Source organism: Phyllostomus discolor, chromosome 4, assembly GCF_004126475.2.
Source record: "Phyllostomus discolor isolate MPI-MPIP mPhyDis1 chromosome 4, mPhyDis1.pri.v3, whole genome shotgun sequence".
NCBI lineage: Eukaryota > Metazoa > Chordata > Mammalia > Chiroptera > Phyllostomidae > Phyllostomus > Phyllostomus discolor.
In genome coordinates, this window is record NC_040906.2 from 106,710,399 (window position 1) to 106,720,297 (window position 9,899).

Genomic DNA, 9,899 nt, shown 5'->3' on the forward strand with positions numbered 1-9,899 from the left:
GAGGAGCTGGCTCTGGGGGAGCGCAATGGGGGTGGGGGGCCAGGAGACCTCTTCTGCCCTAGAGTCCCAGCCCTTTCTTCTCTGGGCCTCAGTTTCCCTATCTGTACTGAGAGTTGTCTGACTCAGCCATGTTCTTACTCTCCTATGGGACAACTGGCCCCTCAATTCACCAAGTGAATGTGGTGGGGAAAATCGGGTAGAGATGGCTGGCAGAGATCCTTCCAGATTGAAAGAGACTCAGAAGGCATACTGACCAGATGCACCTTGACTGGTCCTGGTCTAAACAAAGCCTTAAAAACATTCAGAGGGCAACTGGGGGAATGTGAGTATGGGCTGGATATAGACATTCTCAGAGAGTCGTTAATTCTGTCAGTGGAATGACAGAGCTAGGGCTCTGTAAGAACTGCCTGGGGTGGGGAATGCAGGGACGCCTGAGCATAGCAGACCTCAAACAACTGCTTAAACCCAGATGCAGGCTTATATCAGTCCCTCTGCCTTTTCCTATAGGCTGAAAGTTTTTCATAGTATCAGATCAAAAATAAAAGCTTTTAAGAGCTATAGATGCTTGGGTCCTGTCCCCCTGGTCCGAATCTCTGGGGAAGGGGCTTGGCATGGATGTGCTTAGGTCCCCAGAGATTGTGAGGAATGTGGCAGACTCAGGTTCAGGTCTCAGGTGCATGGAGAGCCCAGTAGAGCCGAGGGGAGAGGGGAGCCAAAGACTTTGCCACTGTCCGGGACAGGGGGCCCTGGTGGCAACACGTCTCTGATGCCCAGGGCCCACTGCACCCCGCTCCATGGGGCACCCTGCACCCAGTGCCCAGGCCACTGCCCACAGGCGCTGATGTCATTCTAGTCCTGTGGTCCCGCTAGGTGGAAGGCGAGGCTGCTGGGACAGGACATGCCGGGACACGACATTTCTGGGCTCGGGGTGGGGCCCACTTGTCTTGGGACAGCTAGTTCTCCTGGGACAGTGTGGAGTATGAAGCATCAGCTCCGACGCCTGCACCTGCCCCTACAGCTTCCTCTGTCGTCCCAGCTCAGCCCAGCACCCCTAGCACCCTGCCTTCCTTCAGGGGCTGTGAGGAACAGAGGGGTGGAATTCCTCTACTGCAAGGAAGAGAAGCAAATGACAGAATTTCTATGTTGCTGAACTGTTGTGACTTGCCCCTCATACATATGCAGACAGACACCCCCCCCCCCCCCCCCCCCCCCCCCGCCTCCCCAGGAAGGTCCTTAACCAGCCCGGGATGGAGATGGGGCCCACCCCTCCGGCTCTGTGGCACCACTGAGGGTTCAGCAAGCCCACCGCCATCCCTGTCCCCCAGGGCAGCACTCACCAGGGCCTCCTCCCTCGTGGGTCCCAGGGAGTGTGTAGACGGGAGGGTCCAGGGGGAAGTAACCCTCTCTCAGTGTCTGCCAACCTCAGGTGCTGGGCGAAGACCTCTCTGGAGTCCTGGTGTGGAGAAGTCACTGTGCACTGTGGCACTGCGTGGAGGGCTGCCCAGAGGGCCAGGCTATAGTGGCCGGGGGAGGGTAGGTCACCTGACCCTGGGGACAGGCTGGCAGGGGCTGTCCTGTCCAGCTGTCTGTTGGTATTTGCTGCTCTGGGTAGGGAGGGGGAGGAAGAAGAGGAAGAGGAGGAGTGGACCAGGAGGGAAGAGTTCTGCACTGTGCCTGGACAGAGGTCAGGCCCTGGCAACCAAGGGCCGTTGCCAAAGGCACCTGGTTATTTTTTGATCCCTTGTTCACGGGGTAAGGCTGTGGGCAGTTCATATTCCCCTTCCTCTAGTCTCCCTGCCCCCACCCCATTCTCCACCACCTCACGCTCCGTTTTCCCCAAGCTGTGGCCGCCTGAGGGAGGGAAAGTCGAGCAACAAGACAGTCAGCTGATCAACAATCCGCTTGAAGATGGGCTGACCCAGGGACCTGAGGGACCAGTGCCTGCTGTCAGGGATCTGCAGTTGTGGGGGGTGGGGTGAGGGTGTTCAGCAAGTCAAAGGATAATTTCAGTGTGTTGGCAGGAGAACATTGGGCTCAGGGGGTCTCCTCAGCTGCTCAGAGGGGAGCAGAGAAGGCATCCTGAAGGAAACACACCCCCATTTGGTTTGGGTGGGGGAGGGTGAGAAGAGTGGTCCAGGTAAAGGAAGAGCTCCCAAAGGCCCAGAGGCAGTGATGGGGGGCGGGGCAGAGAGGCATAGGCACTCAGAGCAGCTGGAGCCCGTGAGGAGTGGGCAGTGATGACAGACAAGGGTGGGGTGGAGGGGAGGTGGGGTGCGGGAAGGCGGGCCTCCCAGAACCCTCCTCAGCTCTTTCTGCCAGGAAGCTCCAGGCCTACTCAGGTTTGCATTCAGAGCTCCCTGCTTGGAGGGGAGCAGATTGGGTAACATGGATCAGGCAGGCTGTGAGGCCCCAGGTCCTGACCTCCAGGTGAATCTGGCCTGAGGGGGAGAGAAGGCAGTGGGGTGGGAGGGAGATATTGAGGAGTCAGCCTCGATTAGGTCTGGTGACACTGGACAGGGACAGATGGAATAGATGCAAAGGACAGGGGTTGTCCAGAGTCAGACTTCAGGTCTGAGTGAGCCTGGATGTACACTAGGAAGGTCTGAAGTCTGCCCTTTAGGAAACTCAAGGCACCTGGGCCTATGGCTGCAGTTCCCCTTGGCACTGGGCACCCTGCTTGCCTGGGGCCCAGTTGTCCCTTCCTGGGCTTCTGTGTGTGGGCAATCGGCCCCCAGAGGCTCAGCTTCCTTTTGCCTCCTGTTCTGGCCCAGCCTCTGACTCTGGGCCACACCCCCATGTCCTTGATTTCTTCAGGGTCCACTTCGCCATCTGCTTGTTCTAACAGGGTCCCCCAGACCTGTTGCTTCAGCACCGAGTCATACTGCAATTTCCATGTCCCCCTTTTGGCATTTCCACGTGTCCATGGAGAGCTCACTTCACAGACAGCCTCTCCCCCTCTCTGTTCATAGTGGAGCAGGGAGCCTGGGCTCTGAGTGCAGGACAAGTACGCAGTTCTCCTGGCCCTCATCCCAGAGGTCCGCTCTGATGCTATCTGCTTGGCATGCCCTGCACACCGCACCCCCCACCCCCCCCCGCTGTCATAGTGGCAAAGTACAAGGTGTCCTGGGGTGGCCACAGCAAATTTGAAGTCCACCCACCTGCCAGCCCAGCTCCCTTCCTGTGGCAGACATCCTGTCCCCTCCCCATACCCAGATAGGGCAGAGTCTGCAGGCATGACAGGGATTCCTTGGTGTCCAGAGGTCTGGTTTAAAGTGGGTTGAGGATCCCATGCATGGTTCCTCTCTCACTCCCCAGCCCTGGGCAGAGGATCGAGTTTCACCGGGAAGGCAGAGGCCAGGCTGCCCTGGGAGCCTCCAGCCTGCTTGGCCCCTCACACTGCCCAGCCTGTGCTGGGCTCCGGTTACCTGGCCCTGGAAAAGAAGGTGTGACCTCCTTTCCCCCAGCCATCACCCACTTACCTCCTCTTTCCCACCCGGCTAGGAAAGTTGCTGACCTGGGAGCCCTAGAACCGCCTCTGGGCTGAGCTGCGAGGCCTTTAGGGGTGCAGGGGGGCCGGGACCTCCACCTGAGCTGGGTGCCCAGTGAGGGGCTGAGCCTGGGTGAACCAGGGTTCAGGGAGGATCAGTCCACATACCAGTACCTGGTTTCTGGTTTTGTTTGGTGGTTGTGAGGAGCAAGATTCCATACTGACTTCTTATTCATCCATTTATTTATCAACAGTACTGAGCCCCCAGTCTGTGACCCGTGATGCACGGCAGTAAATAAAACACACAGGCCCCGCTGCCCCGGAGCCGGGATCTCATGTTTCTCCTTACGCAAACAGGACACTTTATTTCTGTTTCCCGGCTGCAGCCAAGTTCCCTCCACGGTCATTTTCCGAAACTCAGCTTCATGTGCAAGATGCCTGCTGTGAAGCCTCTTTCCACAGCCATGTCTTTGACCCTCCTCTGCCTCGTGACCACTCGAGGCCCACCTGGGCCTGGCCCCTGTCCCTCCACCGGGAAATCAGCCCTGACCAGCTTGGCTCTTCTGTGGGCAGCATTTCAGACCAGCTCTTAGATACACCACTCGGAGGCAGAAAATGCTTGGGGTTCATAAGCACACCAGCTACTTGAGGATGAGGGGTGGGCTAGTTCCCCCCTGGGTCTCCCCTTTACCTCTCCCACTCCAGCTTGACTGACCCTCCAGGACCTGCCCCTTCACTGAAGCCTTCCCTGGCAGTTCATCCGTCACTACATCCACCCTGTGGATTTCATGCTCCAAATGTTCTCCATCCCACGGCCACCACCCTGGCCCACCGCCTCCACCTCCTGCACCATGGGTGATTTCCCATGGTGTCCTCCCTTCTCCTCACACCCCTGCTCCTACCCTCCATTCTCCCCAGAGTGATGTTTTCAAACAATTTGGGTCACGTCACTTACCTACTTAATATTCTTCAGTGACTCCTTGTCCTTAGAATATCATCCAAAGCCCTCCCCAGGGGTGAGCCCTGCCCACCTCACTAGATGTCTCCTTGCCTCTGTGGTCCAGCCACAGCTTGCACTGGGCCTTTGTGCTCACTGTCCCTTCTGCCTGGGATGCCTTGTCCTCACCCCTCCACCTGGCTAATTCCTTTTCATCTTTCAGATGCCAGCTCAAGCATCACCTCCTTCAAGAAGTCCTCCTTGATTTTACTGGCATGTCTGCTCCCAGCACCCTTCTTTAGAAGCACCTACCCCCAGACACAGTTGCATTATTTGCTCCTTGCATGTTTTGCTTCCTCAAGGACGGTGACTTGCTTATTTTGCTCCACAGTGTATCCCCAGCATGTAGCACAAAGCCAGCCTCCCAGTACCTGTTTGGTGAATGAATGAATGTGTGGACTCATTCTGGGCTTCTGGCTTCCCTTCCCATCATCTCCATGCTGTGGCTTTGGCAACCAAGGGTATATGGAGTCAGAAGCTGCCCATAGCTGGGGTCCTCAAATTTCCTTCCCTCTTCCAGACCCCTGGCACAGAAGACTTGGCCTGATTTCGGCCACCCTGTGAAACCTTCTTAGCTGCTCCCCTCCCCCCCAACTGCCCTCATAACCCTGTTTTTCCACGCCAGAGACCACAACAACCCTCCATGTTCCAGGACATGTCATCACCCGCTTCCCCTGGTGTAAACAGTGTGGCCGCCCTGCTGCTGCCAAACCTCCCAGGTTCCAGCACAAGCCCCTCCTTCCCTGGCGGGGCCCCCTCTTGCTGCACCCCAGCTGGGCATACAGCCCTCCCCTTTCTTTTCCCTAGCCATGTAAACACCTGCAAGACCAGTGTGCAGAGGGGCCCGTCTACCACTCCTCCACTCGGACGGCTCAAAGGGAAAGCACCGTCCAGCGACGCCCAGCCATTCTCTCTGCCCCTCCTTCCCTGCCTGGTCATTATGTCCTCTGCAGTCCTGGCTTTTCTCTGATTGCTCTTCTCTCTCTCACATTCTCTTGTTATCTTTTCTGTTGTTGCTGATGCTTCTTGTTCTCATTCTGCTGTGTCCATCCATGCGTGAGTGTGGTTTGAGCATGCATGTGTACACGAGTGCCAGTATGCACATGTATGCAAGTGTGCCTGTATGCATGTAGTTGTGTGCATGCATATGTATGCAAGTGTGAGTGTATGTGGGTGGATGTGAATGCAAGTGTGTGTGAGTGTGCACGTGTATGTGAATGTGCATGTGTGCACAAGTGCCAAGACTGAGTGTGCGTTGAATTGTGTGAGTGCCTTGATGCAGGGAGTATGTTGAGTTGAACAGGAGTGTCCTAATTAGTGGGCCCATGGGGACCAGGACTCTGGGGAGGCAGGGCATGCGGTACTGCCCAGGGACTTGGGCACTGAGGGACCTCACACAAGCACTAGGTGCCCCAAACTGACTCCCAGAGCAAGGTCCAAGAAATGGGTGACACACTGATCTTACTCACCTGCCTTCCCAGTTCCCCCTGAGGCTCTCCCTGGTTGGCAGTGCCCTGGGCCATCTGGTGGTCAGCCACCTCCTCCACTGGCTGCTACCCCCTCTCTAGAAAGCCAGGATGGAGCATAGGCTGCGGGAGGTCGCCGTCCAGCCCCTTGCAGTCAGAGGAGGCTCTCGGCCTGGCAGCTGGCAGCTGTCCAGAATCGTGGCTGTGCCAGCCTGACCCGGCTTCCAGTTCCTGACCCCGCCTAGGAACTTCTGGCCTGGATCCCAGCCAGGGTTCTGCCCCAGAGCCAGTGGGCTCCCATTGGGCTCCTCCTGGGGGAGGAGGGGCCCCAGACTATGGAAGCCACTCCCCACTCCTCAGCCTCAGCCTGCCCCACAACCTGAGGAGACTGTGCCCAGGGGCCGTGTTAGGCCCTCTGTAAATGGGCAGGGCTCCCTTGACTAGGAAGCAGCAGGATGTCATCAACCGGCCCTGGGAGCGAAGTCAGGGGCACCCGGCACGCTGGCCAGGTGCTGGTGGGACTGGGTGGGGGTGGGGCCAGGGAGGCACTTGGAGCCAGCACGGCCACCATCCAGCAGGGACTCTTCACACGCACACAATCCCTGATTTGGTCCTGACTCTAATGTGAGGTTGGGGCACTACCCTCGTATTATAGCTGAGAAACGGAGGCCACGAGAGGCCTCATGTCACACATCTAGTAAGTGGCAGAGCTGGGATTAGAACCTGGACCCCCTCTCAACCACTCTCATTCACCAGGCAGTGCTCCCGCCCCAGGTTACACGCCAGTGCAAGAACACATCCATGCCAGGGGAAAGCGGGGATCACCCCTCCCTTCCCCAGCCAAGCCCAGGGGCGAGGGATGCGTGGAGGGGGGGTGTTGGCTGGTCCCCACATGTGAAATGAACATAGGGAGGAGACTTGGCACGGGCTGGTTCTCCCAGCAGTGCTGAGTTCTGAGCCCCGTCCCCCAGCTCACCTCTGGCTAAAGCCTAGGGAGGGCACCACCCCAACACGGCTCTCAGGAGGGCAGGCGTCTGCAGCTGCTAATCCGAGGAAGAGCCAGTGTGCAGACTGAGACCCCAGTCACAGGCTATCCGTCTTGCAGTGTGCGTCTCTTTCAGTGATCCATGGGTGACATTTCCGAGGGCTCCCCTGTGGCTGACAATCAAGGCCATGAGAGGAAGGCCCTGCCTGTGAATCCCCAGAGGACACAGCTACCCTGACCTCCTCAAGGGAACGGGCTGCCACCTGTCTTTCTGGCATGAGGGTCGAGGCATGGGGAGGGCCCTGTCCCAGAGCATCTGCCCAGGGGAGCAACCCACTGCTCCTGTCTCTAGTTTTTACCGCTTGGCCAGTCCCGCTGGTCAGAGCAGGGCTTTCCAGAAAGAAAGAAATCCCAGAATGTCAGAGTAGAGGGTCTCTCAGAGGCTGCCTGCTACAATCTTTTCATTTTAAAGGAAAGGAGAGACCAACAAGGCTGCAAAGAGAGGAAAAGATCTACTCAGCTTGGCACAGCTCCTGTGGAAGAGCTGCACTTGAACCCAAGTCCTGGACTGCTGGTCTTTCTGCAGCACGGGACGGAGGCTGGCGAAGGTGTGGGTCCTGGGTGTGGGCACACCTGGTTTGAGGCCCAGCCCTGCCATTTCCTGGTGCTGTGACTTTGGACAAGCATCTTAACCTCACTGAGCTTCAGTTTCCTCATCTATAAGATGGGGATAATTTTCTCAGAGTTATTGTGACATTCCAATGACATAATGCAAGTTAAAACCATTTAGCACAGTGTCTGACACAGGACTTCAAAATGTTGGCTGCTGTTGTGATAGCTGTCAGTGGGTAGCAAGGCCTCACGGGATGGGTCTCAGGCTAGGAGGGAGCCACAGTGGCTGCTACCCTCGCCAACCCTGAACTCAGATTCAGGCCTTCACGTGGCTATGGCGACAGTGACCCACAGGATTTGAGTCTGGGATGTCCCCCCGATGCAGGACACTCAGCTACCACAGAGGCACATGCAGGGCTCAGTGGGAACATAAAGAGGGAGAGGTCAATCTGCCTGCCATGGGGGCTGGGCTGCGGGCTTCGCAGGGGAGGTGGCTTCCAGGGTGGGCCTTGAAGGTGCAGAGGAGTCCCCGGGCAGAGGAGTGAACGAAGGGAACAGCATCTTGACAGCACGGGGGCACAGGAGGACATGGCATTTATGGAAATGCAGGTGGCTGCAGAAGGGGTGGGTGTGCAGGCAGGTGGGGAGGGGACACTCATCTGTCCTCCCTTAATGCTCACATTTTGACCGTGAAGCCAGGACCACGGCCTCTTACAAGAGCAACACCTGATAGCTCACACAGACTTTCCTGTCGTTCCACAGAGGAGGAACCACAGGCCTGCAGAGGGGTGGCTCCCCAGACACCCCCGGTGGGGCAGGTAGAGCCAGCTGGGGGCCCACACCTGCTGACTCTCAGGCTGGAGACTGACCAGGCGCGGGTGGTGGGAGCCAGGGAGGGTTCCGTGGGGAACTGGATACACAGGCGGTGGTCCTGTGCTCACAGGAAGCTCTGGGCAGGGCCTGGGGGAGGGGTGGGCAGGGATGACAGCCTGGAGGCGCTGACGCCTGTTATTTATGCCTGCTTCTCTGTGAGTCCTTCAGGGCCAAAAAGGTAATTGAATAAGTGAGTGTGAGCAAATGCAGACGATCATTTAATTGTGGCAGAAAATGAAGTTGGTTGCAGCTGGGGGCTGCCAGCCCATTACCGCTGGCCCCGGTTTCTGCTGAGCTGGGTGATCGGTTGCTGGAGTGGCCATCTGTCTTTGGCCCGCCCCACCCTGTCCCCAGACAGCCCTTCCGGTGCTGGCAGGGCCCGAAGAGGTTAGTGGTCAGGGAGTTTGTTCTCTGGCCCCATGCCCCATTCTCTGCTCCAGGAAGGCCCCTGGGGGCTGTACCGGACATTGAGGGCACTAGGAGGAACCTGGGGTGCAGGGGGTGTCCAGGGCCTGACCACAGAGACGGGGGCTCAGGTCACGAAGATTGGAACGGGACACATAAAAGCCCTTCATGTGCCAGGTGCTGTTCTAGTCACTGTATCAGCTCAGTGACCTTCCAGTCACCCTGTGAGCGGATGCTGTTATTACCTCCAGTTTCACAGACAGAGAAAATGAGGTAGGGCTCTAACTCCTCATGCTGGGTTGAGAAGGCCAGGGAAGGTGGAGCATCTGTCGGGCTGGCCAGGGGCTGCAGCAGCGAGACGTGGTTAGGACCTGGCCCTGTAAGCATCCTCGCCTCCTGTCCTGTTTCAGCCTCACTGGCACCACTGCCTGCCCTCCAGGCAAGACCTAAGTTCAGAGGTGGGAGGAGGCCCTTCAGGCCTGTCCACCTCGGTCTCCAGAGCTCTGGCCCTGGCTCCTCTGGTGCCCTTTACAGTCCCTCTGAGGAGGCAGATAAAATTAGGCCTGGAATGTGAGAAGCCAGTTCATCTTCCCAGGCTGGGCAGTCACAGTGGCCCCGGGGCAATGCCATGCCGGGAAGGCTGACTCGAGGGGCCAGAGTGAGGCTGGGGCTGGGTCCAGACCCAAACTGCAGGTGAGCTTGGGCACTTCCCGAGTTTCCTGTACTTCATCTGACAGTGCTTCCTGTGGCCCTGGGCCACCTTTGTGCTGTCACACTGGATGTGAATGCCCCCTGACACACTTCACGGGGTGCTCCGTAGGGAGGAGCTACAGAGGCAAGAGGGGCTCCTCTTTTTGGAGCACCCACTGCATGCCGAGTGTGCTGGGTCTGTAACCCCGACAAAGGCTCACGAGGGGCTGATGGGCTGTGGTTCGATCAGTTCTTCAGATCAGTTCTTCATTCCGCACAAGTTCACTGAACTGCTTCTCGGTGCCAGGCACAGATCTGGGCGGTGGGGACTGAGCAGGGAACACACACGACAAGACTCCCTTGTGTTACCTGGGGGACAGACAG

The 9,899-nt window shown here is 57.9% G+C and overlaps 1 protein-coding gene across 1 annotated transcript in view; it reads right to left on the reverse strand.

Annotated features, from left to right (window-relative positions):
• Window positions 1-1,745, reverse strand: part of IP6K3 (inositol hexakisphosphate kinase 3) — a 20,991-nt gene extending 19,246 nt beyond the window's left edge. Inside the window, exon 1 of the mRNA XM_028510896.2 lies at window positions 1,338-1,745. The gene's annotated coding sequence lies outside the window, so the exon portion shown is untranslated. The remainder of the gene's footprint in view (window positions 1-1,337) is intronic.
• Window positions 1,746-9,899: the final 8,154 nt, after the last annotated feature.